The sequence below is a fragment of the Protopterus annectens genome, chromosome 14.part0 (assembly GCF_019279795.1).
Source record: "Protopterus annectens isolate FY-2018-M chromosome 14.part0, PAN1.0, whole genome shotgun sequence".
NCBI classification, from domain to species: domain Eukaryota; kingdom Metazoa; phylum Chordata; order Ceratodontiformes; family Protopteridae; genus Protopterus; species Protopterus annectens.
This window is the reverse complement of record NC_056748.1, coordinates 408,542,381-408,560,170: the sequence shown is the minus strand read 5'-3', so window position 1 is coordinate 408,560,170 and position 17,790 is coordinate 408,542,381. Positions and strand designations below refer to the sequence as shown.

Genomic DNA, 17,790 nt, shown 5'->3' with positions numbered 1-17,790 from the left:
GCCATGGCATTGTGGAACACTGCCTTGACTTATCAAGTACATTTGCAAGCTCAATTCCTGCCAGGAAAGCAAAATACTCTGACAGATGAACTAAGCAGAAATCTTATGGACCCACACGAGTGGAAACTGGATCCACAAATCTTCAGCATGTTGACACGCAGATGGGGGAGCCCAAACATAGTTTTGGGGTGAGGAAAAAAAACTATCAGTTGGACAAATTTTGCACAAGGATTCATCACAAAAAAGCTTGGAAAGTAGATGCTCTATCCTTCAGCTGGAAAGACCCATCAGTCTATGCCTTTCCCCCGCTGCCTCTGCTCTCCAAGGTCTTACTAAAAGTCAGACAGGAAAAAAAAAATGATTCTGATTGCTCCAGACTGGCCTCGCCAACACTGGTACCCGCTCCTACGCAATGTGTCACACCTTCCTCCATGGTACCTGCCTCAGACACCTTACCTACTGTTACAGCAGAACTATCAAATTCTGCACGCTCCGCTCCAAACTCTGAGTCTTGCAGCATGGCTAATCAATTAATTTCACCAGTTATATCTCTCAGAAAACATGTGATGGATGTCATTTTGGAGGCTAGAAGGCCTAGTACTAGAAAATCTTATGCTGACAAATGGAAAAGATTCTGTGCCTGGAACCAAGCACAAGGAATAAGCACAGCAATGCCCAGTATTCCTTGGATTCTGCAATACTTAACTGAGATGCTTCACAAGGGCCTATCTTTTTCTTCCATAAAAATACATGCCTATGCCATTTCAGCTCAATACAACACAGAGTCTCCCCTCTCTTCTCATCCTCTGCTAAAGCAGTACCTCAGAGGGGCCAAAAATTTAAGACCTCCCAGGAGAGCACCAACTCCTGCATGGGACCTCAATTTTGTTTTGGAAAAACTCACTCTTCCTCCTTTTTAGCCAGCTGCTACTGCAGACCTAAAATTTTTCTCTTGGAAAACAGCTTTTCTTTTAGCAGTCACTTCAGCTAGAAGGATTTCAGAACTATAGGCTCTTATGGCAGTGGGGCCTTTCATTATTTTTTTACCCGGATAGGGTGGCTCTCAGGACCAATCCATCCTTTATGCTTAGTGTTGTCTAGTGTGGCCCTTAATCAGACCATTCATCTGCCAACTTTCTTCCCAAATCCACAGAACAAGGGTGAGCGGGATTCTGCATTCATTGCATGTGCACAGACGACTAAGATTCTACTTAAACAGGACAAAATCTCTAAGAAAATCAGAACAATTACTGGTGGCATTTGCTGCAGGGGCAGAGGGAAAGGCTATTTCAAAGCAGACTATTTCCAAATGGATAAGCCATTTATTTATTTATGCTATATGCACCATGGTAAACCTGTCCCCAAGGGGATCAGATCACATTCCACCAGGACTGCATCTACTTCTGCAGCTTTTCTCAGAGGAGTTCCTACCAGAGACATTCTAGAAGCTGCTACCTGGAGCTCAGTTCATAAGTTCACCAAATATTACCATTTACCTATCTTCTCTAAATCCAGAGCAGGCTTTGCCACTGCTGTCCTGCAGGGCCTTATAGCTGCTCCTATTGCTGTATAAATCCATCCTCCCAACTATAGGTTTGGCATTCTACCCAAATGTAATGACTGCAACAGTGAAACACAAAAAACATAGTACAGTTGTGTACACTTACCATAAATGTAGATGTTCAAGTGTATTCACTGTTGCAGCCCTGGTTACCCTCCCTCCAGCCCCCTTTTTTTCTCTAACTATACCTCTCATTTCTGTTACTATCTTTAAAAGCCTTTTTGGTGTATTTGCTTTTGTGTGGAGGTATATGTTTTGTGTTTTTTATTCTATATATCTATATAGATGTATATATATATATATATATATATATATATATATATATATATATATATATATATATATATATATAAAATATTGCTCCCCATTTAGTGGGCACCTGATATATGGGGCAAGAAAAACTGATATAATGGCATCGGCTGCATGTTTTATACCTCTGATGACCTGACGTCATGGAAGAAGGGACAGCATCTGACGCAGCACCCAAGACTCAGATTTCCCAGATGTAATGACTGCAACAGTGAATACACTCTAACATCTACATTTATGGCAAGTGTACACAACTGTACTTTTCACTGACTACTGCTGCCTGACTTTTCCAGGAATCTGGCATCTTTTTCAGCTTTAGCATGAGCCATCCTACCAGTTCCATGGTTCTTCTTCCTTCCAACCATAAACAAAAAAAAAATCTGCTGAGCAGCTTTTGTCATCTCAGCAGGCTACTAAAGTGCATTAGCCACAGGTGGGTGATTATGTAACCATTTCTGATTCCTCAGACCATTAATTGTTTTCCTTTGCTCCCAATAGTGTAATACCTATAGCCGTTTTGAAATGGGTTTAGATACATCACTGCAACTCTTGGATTGCCCTTCATTGATAAGTGAAAAGCAGTCATGGAAGAAAAGCAGCAGGGTGCAACTCTTTGCATAGACAGATGGGTATGTCTGCCCATAGGGAGGTTTTGCCTGGCAAAAGTTGGTCTGCTTTTTCTGAAATTTATGTCAAAAAGAAACAAAACTTTAGACTTGTAATAGTTAGAAATGTGTCTTCTCCTATCTTGGTTACTTTAGACAGGAGTGATTTATTGGGTTCAACTCAAGGTTTAATTGTGGCTTCAGACTCTTTAATGTCTTGTATTTGTGTTTCATTTTCTAATGAGGTTCAAGATATTGAACCATTGAATGACTGAAGGTACAACTTCTGTTTTTCTGTTAAAAGTTTGATTCTGATTGAGGAAAGTATGGCCTCTAACAGTCCCTTGGAAGGATTTTCTTTTTCTGAAACAGTTTCCAGAATGAATCTGTCGTTTCAGTGGGAACATAGTGATGTTCTTCATATACAATGTTGCACTACTGATCTTTGGGTCTTCCAGCTGTGCAGAACCTATGGCTGCCTGATTTCCAGAGTCTTAGCATCATTCTAAGATGGCAGGAGTTTTATGGCTGATGTCCAGATATTTGGATATAAGCAGGCTGTCCAGCACCATTTTAACTTTGTTTAGCCATTCAGTGTTGTATGCGTTTGCAGTTTGTTGGTCAGCTCATGTTTCCAGAGTTCTCCAGCTTCCAGACAAACAAGTACCTCATTTGGGAAATTTCATCTGAATTAATATTCAAAAAAGTTAACTGTGCTCTGGGAAGCAAACCCCACATAAAAATTTTCACTCATTTTGCTTGTTTTGTTTGGAGTCTCAGCTTGACAACTCTAACTGTTCTGACTGTGATGTACTCCATGAAGTAACCCTTGAATGTAGGGCTGAGGTATTCACTGCACATATAGAATTTTCTTGGCTTCTTTGGTATCCTCACAATCCAGTCTTCTGCAGGTTTTGCTACTGTTCCACTCAAAAAAGTGAAAAGATGAAAAACCCAAGGATATAGAGTCAACAGAAAAAGTGATTCGAGTCTGCATCTAAGTTGACTGAGGACCTTTGATGAGGCACCTTTGCAGGCTCTAGGACCAGTGACTGCTAGGCTGGAATAATCTGTTGTGGCCCCTTGGTTTGTCATTATGGTCCACGGCCTTCTCAAGACTAACAGCACCTCTCATGCATGAGCTAGGACTGATGCCACTATGCGGGCATTCATTTCTGCCATCTGAGAAGTGGTTCTGCAAGGAATCCTCACCAATCTGTTGACTTCCATTGTTCATTCCAAAGTAGGTCTGAATCGACCCCATCCCTTGGCCAAGCCCGTTAAACAACTGTTAAAATAAAAATGTACACCGTCCTTGGCCTCACCTCCAGCTTCAGCCCCTGGGCTGCAGGCCAAAGTCCAGCACCTGGTTAGTATGGCACAGGAATTCATGGCCTTCATTAAACCCAGATAACTTTTTTGCTCCAAGCAAAAGGACTAGGGATTTGGCCTTCCAAGAGGAGGAAGGCTCCTCATCTTCTGAAGATGAGGAAGAATTTGCCTATTCAGGTCACTTTCAACCCTAAACCTACCCTGGTTCAGACTCTGACATTCTCCTCTCTTCTGCCTCCCCACCTGAAGATCTTTCCACCAGGGACTTGTTGCATAAAATGAAAGATGCATTTAACTTGGAAAATAAGCAGGTCTCCCAAGCTGAGATACACTACAGGGAGCTACTAAAGCTTACCTTCTCCTTGACTATTGGCTATTCCCCCAGTACACACAGTGCTATATGATGCGTTTGAGGACATAGTTCTTCACTCTGATTCCTTACCACCTCTTCCTAGAAAACCAGATAGGTTTTACAGGGTACTTTATTTGCACAAACATCTCTAAAAAAAAATCCTAAACCCTCCATAGTCTTCACAAAAGCTTCAAAGGGTCATCCTGGCACCCATTACCTAATGACAGGGAGAGCAAACTCTGGACAGGTTTGGCAAGAAAACTTGTACCTCTGCCACCCTAGCCATCAGAGTATTAAGTTGTGAATTTCATATGATTTAAAATATTTTGAATCGCTTCAAGACAAAATGTTAACAAAACTTGATTCCATGTTGGACAGAACTTCATACAAGCAGATGCAGGACATTGCTAGAGAAACCTTAGAGATAGCCAGGCACTCTGAAATGTAGTTGTGATGTATTAGATGTTTTTGTAGGGCAGCCACCACAAGATCAGTAGTTTGCAGACGTGCTTGTCTAAGAACTTTACCACTATTAGGTCATGTTAAAACAAGAATTGTTGGACGTCACACTAGATGAAAAGTTTCTGCTTGGGCCCCCAGCTGAACAAGTCTTTGAGAAACTAGACAAAAAAAGACAAATGAGATTAAAACTGGTAAAGAATTCTAGTGGTCTTCAACCCTGCGATGCAGTAGAAACTGCTCCTATAAGCTTTGGCCCTATCACCTAAACAAGAAAAGGGGAATCCTCCCTCCCCATGGAAAGACCAAGGCAGTCAAGAAGATGGCAACCAGAACAGCCTCAGAGATCTGGTGCTGCCAAAGAGCACACACAACACAGACAACATCTGACTATTTGCTTCCCCCTTCTTGCCCCTTAATCTTCCTCCCTCCTGGACCACTGACAGATTGGCTTTCCCTCTTCACAAACCAATGGAAGACCATTACAAGGGATAAGTGGGCTCTCAGCATTCCAGTTCAGGTAAAGTCTCCATTTTTGGGCATGCTAACACCTTCAAAGGAGCAGGAAAATCTTTTGCTACTGATTTTATCCATGATTTGCTGAGACCGGGATCCATGCAGCCTGTCCCACCAGGTCAAGAAGGGAAAGGTTTTTATTCAAGATTCTCTTCATGCTCCCAACAAAAGACTGAACCTGGACAGCTATCCTAGGTCTGTCAAGGCTAAACAAATTCCTTCACATGTCAAAACCCAAAATACTTACTCTGCAGAAGCTTTTGCCCATGATTTTTCAGGACAACTCCATGTTTACAATTGACATAAAGGTTACCTACCTTCATGTACATATAGCTCTCATCCACAGAAAGTACTTAGTTTATAGCCTTGGTCTCCCTCTTCCAGTTTTGTGCTGTATCAATTGGACACTCCGCAGCCCTAAGAATGTTGGCAAAATGCTTGGCTCCCCTAATAGTACATTGCAAAATTCTGAGTGTCCACATCTGTTTCTACCTAGAGGAGCATCCATTCCAAGGATGGTCCACTTCAGAGTCCCTAGATGCCTTTCAGATGTCTGTAGATTTCTTCCAAAAAGTGGACCTCAAGTTGAACCTCATGACTCTCCAAACAAGGATCCTGTTTCTGGGAGCCATGATAGACTGCATCCACTAGAAGGGGTTTCTCCCTCGGGCCAAGGCAGTATTTCTCACAGAGTACTTTAACCACTTGATTAAAAATCTACTTATCTTGACCAGAAAGTTCTTAAAGATCCTAGAGTACTTGAATTCATATATCCTAATGGCCCTTTTGCAAAGGTAGACATGTGGATGATCCAGTTTAGAAACCCTTCTTCCCATGTTTCAAGAAGCAGCTTCTATGGTGGTAATCCACCATACAAAATAGCTGAGAAGCAACCTTCACTCTGCCACAGGCAGACACGTCCATCACCGCATACAGCTCAGATGTAGCTTGGGGAGTGCATTTTGGTCCATTGAGGGTACAGGACATTTAGTCCCCAAAACAGGGACAATTGCATATCAATCTGAAGAAAATTCTAGCAGTTTGTATGGCCACAAAAGTTTTCTGACAGCACCTCAGTCCAGGAACCATGTAAATTTGGGCAGACAATGCCACAGTTATGTGGTACATAAATGGGGGGGGGTGTCTTTCCCCTTGTTCAGCCTTAACAGACAATTCTAGATGCTGACCCAGGATTTTGGGATCAGTGTAACTGCATTGTAGATATCAGGCCACTGCAATATTCTGGCAGATTCCCTGAGCAGTGACTTACTAGACTCAAGCAAATGGATGTTAAAAAGGGAAGTGTTCCTAGATCTCACTGCACTGTTGGGAATCCCATCTATAAACCTCTTTGCCTTTCCCCAGAAAAAAAACAACTGAGTGTCTGCTCCAGAACCCAACAGGAAGGAAGCCTGATAGATGCTTTGTTTCAGATGGAGCCAGAAATTCCTTTGTGCCTTCCCCATTACCCTTTATTACAAGGGCACTCACAAACGCCAGGACCAACAGACAGACCCTTTCGGCCCAGACAACATTGGTTCTCTCCATTCCTCACTCTCAGCAAGGAGAAATTTCCCATGCTTCTGAAGAACACTGATCTTTTCAGCCAAATCAGGGATCTGTTTTACCCCCAATCTGATATTTCTCAGTCTAGCTACCTGGAAGATTGGGCCATGACACCCACCTAGATTCCTGATCTATTCTTAAGGAGGCAAGAAAGCCAAACACCAGGAAATCATACATGGCAAAATGGAAAAGATTCTCCATATGGTGCCTGCCAACAGACTATTCAAGCTCAAGCAGACAATTTAATTCAGTGTTGCTTTACCTGTCTCACCTGCTTGAACAGGGTCTTTCTACTCCAGAGTAAAGGTTCATGCTTTGGCAGTTTTAAGCTTGCTTACAGAGTACTCCACCACCTTTTATCTCACCAATGCTTGAAGCGGTTTCTGAGAGGGGTGATAAACTCAAGGCCTCCCAAAAGGAACCCTATCCCTACATGGGACTGGAGTTATGTTTTAGGAAAGCTAACCCTACCGCTGTTTGAATTGGCTGCCTCTGTTCTCCTCAAGATGCTCACTTGGAGGACCACTTCTTTTATAGCTGTCACTTCAGCTAGAAAACTTTCTGAACTGTAGGCTGTCATTAGTATGGAGCCATTCACTGTCTTCCACAAAGACAGGATAACCCTCAGAACTAACCCTTCAATGTGAAGTTGTTCAGTCTCGCCGTTCATTCTTGACTGATGGGTTTGGAGCCGATCCCTCTGCTCTGGTACGGCCACATGCAAAGCTCGAGGTTTTCCGGTAGCTGGAGGCCAAGCCCCTATCCCATGATGCACTGTGAATTACCTCAGATCTAGTTTGCTGCGGCATCTGATCGGAGGTTCCAGTGAAAGCTCGGGCCAATAAACTTTAAAATTTTCTATTTTGTAGCTTTATTATATAGCATTAGTGGTTTTTCTTGACATAGGTAGGTAGTTAGCTCTTATAGCTTCCTAGCAGTTCCCCTTCCCGTGTATTTATATATATATAAGTTCCCCTTCCCGTGTATATATATATATATATATATATATATATATATATATATATATATATATATATATATTTAGTCTTTAAATGTTTGGCCTCGTGTTTTGGCGTAGTTAACTTTGGTTTGTGTGTGTGTGTTTAGATAGCATATTCTATAGTAGTTATAGTTCTAGTTATAAGAGTTTTTGGATACTTTTATCTCAGGCTCGTCTGTGTGTCTGTTTAGAACCTTTTTTTTTTTTTTTTTTTTTGACACTAATATTTGATCTTGCGTGTGTTTAGATTAGTATCATGGCAGATAAGGACAAACATCCCAAGTCTGGTTTTAAAAAATGTCCGGACTGTAACCAGAGATGGTCATATTACCTGTGTATATTGTTTGGAGGCTGTCCACATACATGAATCTTGTGCTATCTGCCATTCCTTTCTGTCCAGGGTTCTATCCATAGTGGAGAGAAAATCCTTCTACATATCACAACTTATAAGTAAAGGCATGGCATCTATATCCTAAGGAGGTCATATTCCCAGTATATGCTAATAGCTCATTTGACCAATAATCAGGTACAGTGCAACCTTTGGGATGTACCAGACCAACCATTTGCAACAGCTGATGTGGCCACAGACTGCAAGAATACAAGGTGTAAATAACATGTCCTATGCGGGCCACCTCAAAGCCTTGTCCCTGTTCTTTGTCAGGTCTATATTACAACGTCGAATTCACAGGAGTCTGAACATTGTAATATTGAACCCAAATGTTCGAAACACGGAAATAGCAAAGCCATGGAACACTAATTTTTTTCCCCAGGGAAAAAAATTGGTGGGCCGTTTTCACGGCTTTGCTATTTCCTCCACTGTGGTGCGATCTCGGAGTTGGTATATTTAAGTAGAGGGGGATGTGGGGGGCAAAGCCCTTCACATTAGTTTAGTTTAAAGTGTACTTTTTTTTGTACCAGAACAGCGATTTTTTTTTTTTTTTTTTTTTTTTTCCTTGTGAAAAAAATCATTGTGTTTTCATACATTTTGGGTTTCGAACTTTACAGTTCGATATTACATCGTTCATACTCCTGTGAGTTCGAAGTTGTAATATAGACCCTTCTCTGTCTACTATAGACTACTGAGAGGTATTTTGCCTAACCTACAATGTGTTTCCTCTACAATCATGATGGATTTGCTACACATTTGCAAAACAAAAAGTGCTAGAATTACCCAATCTAAGGATCTAAACCTCGTGTGATATAAAACGTGTAGGAAGAGGTATGTGTCTTGAAGATTACCCCTTCGTGTGAAGCAGAGCTGTTCCCCAAAGTCATTTTCAAATGCAATTTCTACCAGTGGATGGGAAATTGAAAATTCACCCCCTGCTGTCACTTGGGTCCATTATAGATAAGGGCAGCTTGGAGAGGCCCTAAGGCATAGACATATAGGTTCATAGGTTGGTACTAGGCTGTCAGCCCTAGGGCCCATACAAGCCTAGCCATAACAATTCCCTGGCTGTTTCTTCCCAGAATATTTACTTCCCTGATCCCCTATGTAGCAGGGCGACTGATGTGATCCCCGCGCTGAATTTCCTATCTCCCATCCAAATATAGCAAATCTGTTGTAGTCATTAGGCACAGATAATTGGGAAGACTGGGGCATGAATTTTTAGGCTTAAAGGGTACTAGGGCCATTAGCCTAGTAGCTTCCTATAATTGTAAGGCAAGCTTAAGATGAGCAAGACAGACCTTCATGAAGGAGAAAAAATTGGGAGGGGTGGTTCTTTGAGGAATCAGTAGTGGGGAACACCTGAATTAGTTCTATTTAGCTCCATTTGTAACAAAGAACATTTGCTCCAAAATTCCAATGCAAGCTATCATGGAAAACAGATGCCCTTTCAACCCTTGGAAGGGAATATTCCCTATATGTCTTTCCATTGATATCCAAGGTCATTCTAAAAATTCAAAGTACTCCCTGAAGATCACTGTGACGACTACCCTCTGACCCAGGTAGTAGTGATTCTTCCTTCTTTTGAAAATGGCAAAGAGCAGTTTACCACAATCATCTTCATAGACGGACCTACTCAAATGGGATAGAGCTCGTTTGATAAATTCCAACATGAAACAATTTAACTGACTGCCTGAATGATGCAACGTTAATGCCTTTTAGAACACCCACTGTCTGAAGACATGAATTGAGTATTAAAGGAAGTAAAGAAACCCGATAGAAAATCATATATTGTTAATTGGAAAATATTTTTTAGTATGTGCCTCTGGCTCTAGAATATTTGTGAGAGTTATCTTCTGTTTTTCTTACTCCTCTGGCAAGATTCACCTTTTGGCTATTTCAGCATGCCTACCCATTGATTCCCCCTATCATTGCATTCTCATATTAAACATTTTTGAAAGGGGTTTTTCATATCTGTCTACACAGAAAGCAAGTGGCTGCTCCTTGTGATCCTAATTTTGTTTTGGTAAACTTAGCACTGGTTCCAGTTGAGCCAACATATTGGGATAAGTTGTGATTCTTAAAAAGGAAAACAGTATTGTTCACTGCTCTTACTTCTGCAAGAAGAATTTGAATTGCCAGCTCTGGTGGTGGGTTAACCCCATCTCATTTTTCACAAAGATTTTCTTTGGAAACAAATCCTCATTTATGCCTAAAATGGTATCCATTTACTTTGAGCCAAATGATACATCTGTCTGTCTTCTTTCCAGAACCTAAAAATGAGGGGGGAAGGATTCTTCATACTCTGGATGTCCCCATACAGTTCCAGTATCTTGACAGAACCAAAACCTCAAATTCTGATTAATTAATTTCATGTAAAGTTAAGAAAAAGACACAACCACTGTCAAAGCAGTCAGTTTCCAAATAGTTTCATTTTTATTGTCACCACAATAATAAATCAATTAGTCAAAGCTTATTCTAAGAGAGACTTTGCTTGTTCAGTGGCTTTTTGGAAAAGATTAGGCTCTACAAGTACTCTAGAGGCTGTAAATTGGTCTTGTGTACATATTTTACAAGGTAAAACAAATTAGATTCCTTTCCAGGTCTAGGGCAAGCTTTGCTGATATCATTCTCCAGGGGCTCTGGGTCATTCTAAGCTCTGGTATTCTACCCATAAAACTTAGGCTCCTGCATCAGTGATCTAATGATTAACACAGTACAGCTGTGTATGTAAACTTGCCATAAGAGTAGATGTTTAAAAATAGATTACTGCAGCAGTAGCCACTTCTTCTCTCTGTCCCCTTTATATTTTTATGATCGTTTGCCAAGGTGAGAGCCCTTATTTTATATGTATATCATGGCCCAGTTTCAGGGCTCTAGCCTCCCTTCTTCAGTTGTCATGAAAGCTCTGAAAGGTTTGCTGCTCATAGCACTAACCCCCCCCCCCCCCCCACACACACACACACACACTTAAGCTGTCAATGTTTTTAACCATTTTGAAAGCTGTCTGGCTGTTATATCCTTTGTGGGATACAACACATACAGCCAAGGCTATTGCAGCTGTGATTTTATGAAAATCTGCTGTTAAGTTTACTTACAGTTGTACTTTATTTTAGTAGTCTGGGAGCTGATTGTGAAGTGTTGAGTCACAAGGTGATGCTGGCTTGCCCATCCGGTTTAGATGGGTCATAACTGGGTGACTACAGATTGCCTCACACAAAAGTACACTGACATACCAGGCAGATGAATGCAATGATGTTAGGCCAGGTTTGTGTAAGCATGCAGACATAGTTACTGGATTGTAGGCCTCATAAGAGAAAGGGGGCATTAGAGGGGAAACATTCTTGACTAGTTTATTGCCTTCCATAAGGCCATCTCTCCCCCTTGCTGCTGACTCCTAAGTTTTACAATTCCACAAAGTGTGATAAAGTGGGTAGAAGGGAAGGCTGGGGAGGAAAAAGACATGAAAAAACAAAGAAAAGTAAAGGCAGAACATAAAATAGCTGTCTGGCAGAGGAGTATATTATTCACATATCTAAAGTCCTTGCTTGCCACAAAAGATACATTTCAATGTTTGGTTAGTAAAGGTTAGTCTGACCAATGAGCAAAAACCTGCTTTGACCACATTGTGTATTTCCTCCTATGTACTCCACTGCTCTAAATCATTTTTTAAACTAACTTCATTTCCTAGGCTGTTAATTGATGCACTTGGTATACTACCACAGATTTCAGGAATGATAATGCTTTTACCTCTTCTGCTGGCACTTAGTTTCAGGCATTAGATGTTGTTTGTATATATTGTAACTTCACATGGTACTGATTTCACTTCCATTTGTCTAATTTTATAGTTTGCTTCCTTTACTTGGGATTGTCCTCAGACGTCATCTTATTTATCTGGTAACACATGGCCTTCATCACTGCTTGAGAAACAGGCATATCTTTTTTGAAAACTGGTATATTTTTTTGTAAGTTGGGTTAGGCAGGTAAGCTGCAGGTTGTATGAGTTCTTAAAACAAATGTCAGAGAAGCCACGCTGATTGTGCTCGAACACATGGCAGTTCTCTGTAAATGAATGAATCCTAAAAAAAAGTCTTGTATTACCATTTTTGTCAAGAATCATTTGTGATGACCCTCTGGTTGCAGCTTTTAGAAATATCATTAAACATAATTTTGGCAACCTTTCGTAAGCCCTTTGTTGGGTAGTTTCCTTTTACTCTCAAAAACGTAAGCAGCATCCTTCAAGCTTTTTTTCTCTAATAGACATACAGGTGCCAGACGAGGAGTAAATTTACAATTCCCCATTCAGTGATCCAAGTTGTGCTCGAATAAATGCAGGGAAGAACACAGTTTTACATGGATGGGAAGTCTGTTCCTCCAGCATGCCTTATTTATGTTGCAGATGAAGTTGAGGTGCCTGGTTGGAGTGTTTCTGATGGCATTTGTTTGGTGTATGTGCAACATGTCTATTAAGGCTAGATCAGAGGATGCTTTGTAAGCCAGGCATAGGTCACGCGTCAGCAGCCTGTAGGAAACAATAAGGATAAGGCTTGGAGGTGTTCCTCATAGGAATTGTTTTGTACACCATGCATTCGTTTTGTGAGGAACCTCTGTGGGTGCTCCAGTTGTTGCATATACCTGGTCAGGTACATACTAAAGGAGACATAATGAGGGATTAGTTCAGATGAGTAGTAAGTGACATCTTTGGATCTAGATGCCATTGTGCAACATAGAATGATTTCCTTATTGCAGTAGACACATGATGGTCAAAGGCCAAGTCACAGTCTACATGTATTCTCAAATACCTGTCCACTGGGTCTACTCTTGGGATGTGTATTATCAGTGTAATAATTTGGAAGGATGGAAATCTTACTGAAGGATACTATTATACACTTGTTCCCATTGAGTTTCAGACCATGACTCTGGCACCGACTATTAGTCTGTGTCAGGATTTCTTGGAGGGTATTTGTGTTATGAGGGGATTTTATGTATGCATCTATTCTGCAATCATCTGCAAACTTGGTTAGGCAGAGAAATGAAACGTTATCCTTGTCTTCAGAGAAGTAGATGCCAAACAGATTGCCCAGTACTGAGCCCTGTGGTACTCTGCTAGTGACCAGCCTTTTTGGGGAGGTAGTCTTCCCCTATCCTAACTTCTTGGGCCCTATTTGTGAGCCAGCTCTCTATCTAGCAGGTAATGTAGGGGTTTATTACCCAATTTATTAAACTTGTCTACAATGCCTAAATGGGGTATTGGGTTGAATGCCTTGGCCAGATCAAGTTAGGCAGAATGTATCATTTTCCCTCATCTGTTGTTTTGGTTACCTTTTTAAAGAAATCCACCTTGTTAAGTAGGCATGAACAGTTTTGACAAAGCCAAACAGAACTGGATCTAATATCCAAAGGTTTCCTATGTCTTCATTTGTCATAGCTGCGATTGTTCTTTCCATAGCTTTCCATTTTAGATGAGTCAAAGTTCTGGGCCGAGAGTTTCCTGGGTCTGTGCTGACCAGCTGTTGTGCAGAGAGATAACTGTTGCAGTCCTCCATTCATGTGGAGGCTATAGTTAAATAGTAATTCAAGTGGACCCAATAGTTCGTATTTCATCCAGTTAAGGAGTCATCCTAGGATACTATCAGATCCCATTGAATGCAATGTATGGCCTTGGAGAATGCATTTAGGACATGTTCCTTAGTGTAAGTAGGGAATTACAGTTGAGAGCATTTCTTGAAGAGTATCCAGGGGTGAAAGTGGGGTGAAATTTGAGATTAATTTGTCAGTAGATGTGCTATATCCTCTGGTTCAGTTTGTGGCTCCATTTACAATTAGTTTGGCACATTGTTGTGTTTTGCCCTTGAGATATTGGACATGAATAATAATTTGTGATTGTCCTTGGCCTATGATGCTACTTTTTTGTCAAATTTGTCTTTGGTAGACTTAAGTAGCCCCCTGAGTTGCTTATATAGTTTTATGGAAATTCTCACCTTGCTAGGCATTGCCCTTCCTATTATTGGACATTATTTTCTTACTTATGTTATACTACATACTTATGTTGAGGTTCCACTAGAGTGGCTTCATTCTGAGTTTGTTCTCTGCTTATTTCTGGTAGATACTGCTGATTTTGTGCAGCTGTGTACATTGTTTTTTTGTGAACGACTCTGCATATGCAGCTGTAATTCAGAGGTAACCAATCCAATAACCATTTTACTTCTATAAGACATTATAAGAATTCTTCGAGGAAGACTCTCCACAACTGCAGCTGAGGGTTTGTTTTTCTGTCTTTTTTATTTATTTATTTATTTTTCACCTTGTTGCCTGCCATCTATCAGGCATTTTCTGCCTGGCCCCAGTTATTCTTCATGGGCTAAAGTCAATCTCGGGATCTGTCATACAGACAGCTATCAGGGTTTTAGTGGCATGATCCTAACCTCAAACCCTGGGTGGGGGATTTGTGATCTGTATTACCACAGGGATCACTACAACTTTCCCATGCAAGTTTATGCTCCATTGCACCTGACAACAGCTTGGTGAACTGAATGCGTGCTCCCAGCTCCTCCATACATACTTCTCCAAGGAATTGTAATAGCTTCTGACCTGGCTACCTCTCCTCCAGGCTAATCACACCCATTCGTCTAGATGTTGGCTCTATCAGAGGTGGCTAACATCATGGCACCCATGCAAATGTAGTATAGTTGCATGACCACAGAGTCGTACACCAATGCACTGTACGAACACGTATACAAATGCATGGATCTCACCATACCCAGTAGAACAAAGATTCTCTCCTCCAAAAAAAAAAAAAGAAACCAATCCGGTGATCTCCTGCCATAAACAAATTCTACAACAGAGGGACGAAACTGATGCAGAATAAGGTGAAGTCCCAAGACTGGAAAAACTTCCTTATCAGCCTCAACAAAAAGTTGAGATCTCTCATCAAATCTTCTAAAGCTAGCTATGAAAGCAGAATTGCATTAGATAGAAAAGACAACCACACGGCCTTCTATAGTTCTGTAAAGAATCTCCATGGCAATATCCAGATATGCTCTGCTCAGTATAGGAGGTACCATTGTGCAGTAGCTCAAACAGATATTGCCAGTATACTGGCCAACAGATTCAATGCCAACTTCACCCCTGTCCCCCCCCCCCCCACAAAGGACCAATCACAGTACCAATAGATTGCCAGACATCCAGTGCAGATAAAAACAGCACTGTCCAAGGCCAAGAATACAGCTTCTATGGGACCTGACAATATCCCTGGTTGTGCTCTACATGAACTACAGAGTGAACTGGCACCACACCTGTGTTCCCTATTCAATCACAGCCTCTCCTCAGGCTTTGTCCCTACTGAATGGCACACTGCTACAGTCATCCCTCTCCACAAAGGAGGAGCAACTACAGACCCTGGGAACTATCACCCCATTAGCCTGACTAGTCTGATATGCAAGGCTATGGAATGCATCATCATGGACCTAATAAATAAAGATATAGGGAATCTCCAAACTCTGGATCCACACAGTTTGGTTTTGTGAAGGGTAGGTCATGCCTGCTCAAACTTGGTCGACTTCTTTGAGTCCGTCACCAGAGCTGTGGATGAAGGCAAGGTGGTTCATACAGCTTACCTTGATCTGGCCAAGGCTTTTGATACCATTCCCTACTCAGGAATCATTGAAAAACTCACTAACCTTGACATCAACCCCTATATCACTAGGTGGGTTGTAAACTGGCTCACAGAAACCATAGTGTGAAAGTAGCAGACTCCAATTCAGATTGCCAACTAGTCATGAGTGGAGTCCCACAGGGTTCAGTCCTGGGTCCTCTCCTGTTTATCTACTTCTCTGAAGTCCAGGCCAACACGAAGGGACTCTGGCTATCAAAGTTTGCAGACTATTGTAAGTTGGGAGCTATTATTAACTCCCCAAGTGATGTTGACATCCTACAGAATGGTCTCACTGAGACCAACGACTGGTGTCAGAACCATGACCTTAAGCTCAATGCCAAAAAAAGTGTCGTCATCCCCTTTGGGAAAAACCCGGTTCCCATGAATTAACATATTGATGGTAGTCCACTGAACGCAGAAGGCATTATAAGAGATCTGGGAACACAGGTTGACAGCAAATCTCTTTTGATCACCACATTGCCACTGTGGTCAGAAAGTCCTATGTGGCACATCTCATTACTAAGGGTTTTGCATCCAGGAAGAAAAAGGTCATTCTCTGTCTGCTCTTCCCTCATTAGGCCAGTCTTAGAGTACAATGCCCCATTTGGCATGTACCTCACTAGACACCTGCAACAACTGCAGAGGCCACAAAATTACCTAACAAAGAGGGTCCTAGGCCTTAAACACTTGTCCTATATGGGCAGACTCAAAAAAAACTCAACTGTTCTCTGTCTCATATCATCTACTTAGAAGCGATCTCCGCTCGACTTACAAAGCCATGTCCGACCCAGCCCTGGTAGAAATGCTACATCTAAAGAAATACCAATCCCTCCACACCACATGCTCCAGAGACCTCAGCTTCATCACCACAATTAAAAGAACATGCTGAGCGACAGGTTCATAACCCAGAGACTGTCCATGCCATGGAAAAGACTTTCCCATACATGTCAAGCAGAGCACCTAGCTGACCCTCTTCAAGAGAAATCTTGATGAGTGGAAGGGAAACAGACAATTCACCCCGTTGATAACTCCAGTGGCTCTACTCGACAGAGGCACTTGGAACTAAGGTCGGGTGGCACTATGCCAGGGTAATCCTTTGGTTAGGCTTGTAAAGACCTCAGGGCCATTAGCCTAGTAAATAACTATGAACCTATGAATCAGAAGCCCATGTTACATTTCAATCCCTTGTCTATAATGTAACCAGTGCTTCCATCTCCCTTTACCAACAGTGATGGCTTGAAAATGAGTTTTAATATATATTGCAGTTTTCTTGTCTTTGGCATCCTCCTCTAAGATTAATTTCTAAAATAATGGAAAGGCATAAATTTTGTACTAAAAGTAGAGGAGGACTGGCATTGTCTAGAATGTCGATTAAACTCTTTCAAAGGAAATGGAGTAGAAAAAGGCAAAAAGGTATTGTATAGTAGGAAGAGGAAAATGTTAGTCGTTTTTTTAAGTCATTCTAATATTGCTTTCATCCTTTCTGGGTGCTTTGGTTAAAATTATTACAGGTAGCATGGCTAAGAGCAGATTCATTGCTTGTTTTTCATTTGTATATTGGTAGGTTGCATATTTGACGTTTTTGCTTAATTTTAGTATTTATGATCAAATTGTTTTTAAAATTATTACATTTTTAAGTAGTTAATTTGTTTATTTAATAATGTGTTAATTGCTTTCCTTGATGATTTGAAGTTTCTCTTCATGGTTAATTCAGAGGGTGTACAGAATGTAAACTTGAATTTTGGCTTTGTGCAGCCAAAGTTACGTTATTGATAGCTGTCACATAAGATGTATCACACTGCAGTTTTTAAATCTGCTATATAATAATTTTTATATCATGGACTCAACAAAACCGAGACTGTAAAGTATTTAATCCTGAAGAGATGGAAACATTGTGTGCAGAGAAGCTCCAGTATTATATGATTCGTGTAGTTTAAATAAGAATTAAGAGATTTTCAGCAAATTATTCTGAGATGCAGTTTATCTGAGAACATTTTAATTTTTACTTTTCTAAGAATCTTTGCTTGATTAGTGTCCAGGATAATGAG

At 41.1% G+C, this 17,790-nt stretch overlaps 1 protein-coding gene across 1 annotated transcript in view; it reads left to right on the top strand.

The window, feature by feature from the left end:
* The window catches only part of DOCK1 (dedicator of cytokinesis 1), a gene marked incomplete in the record, with an annotated part of 4,741,214 nt that overhangs the window by 303,537 nt on the left and 4,419,887 nt on the right, over positions 1–17,790 (top strand).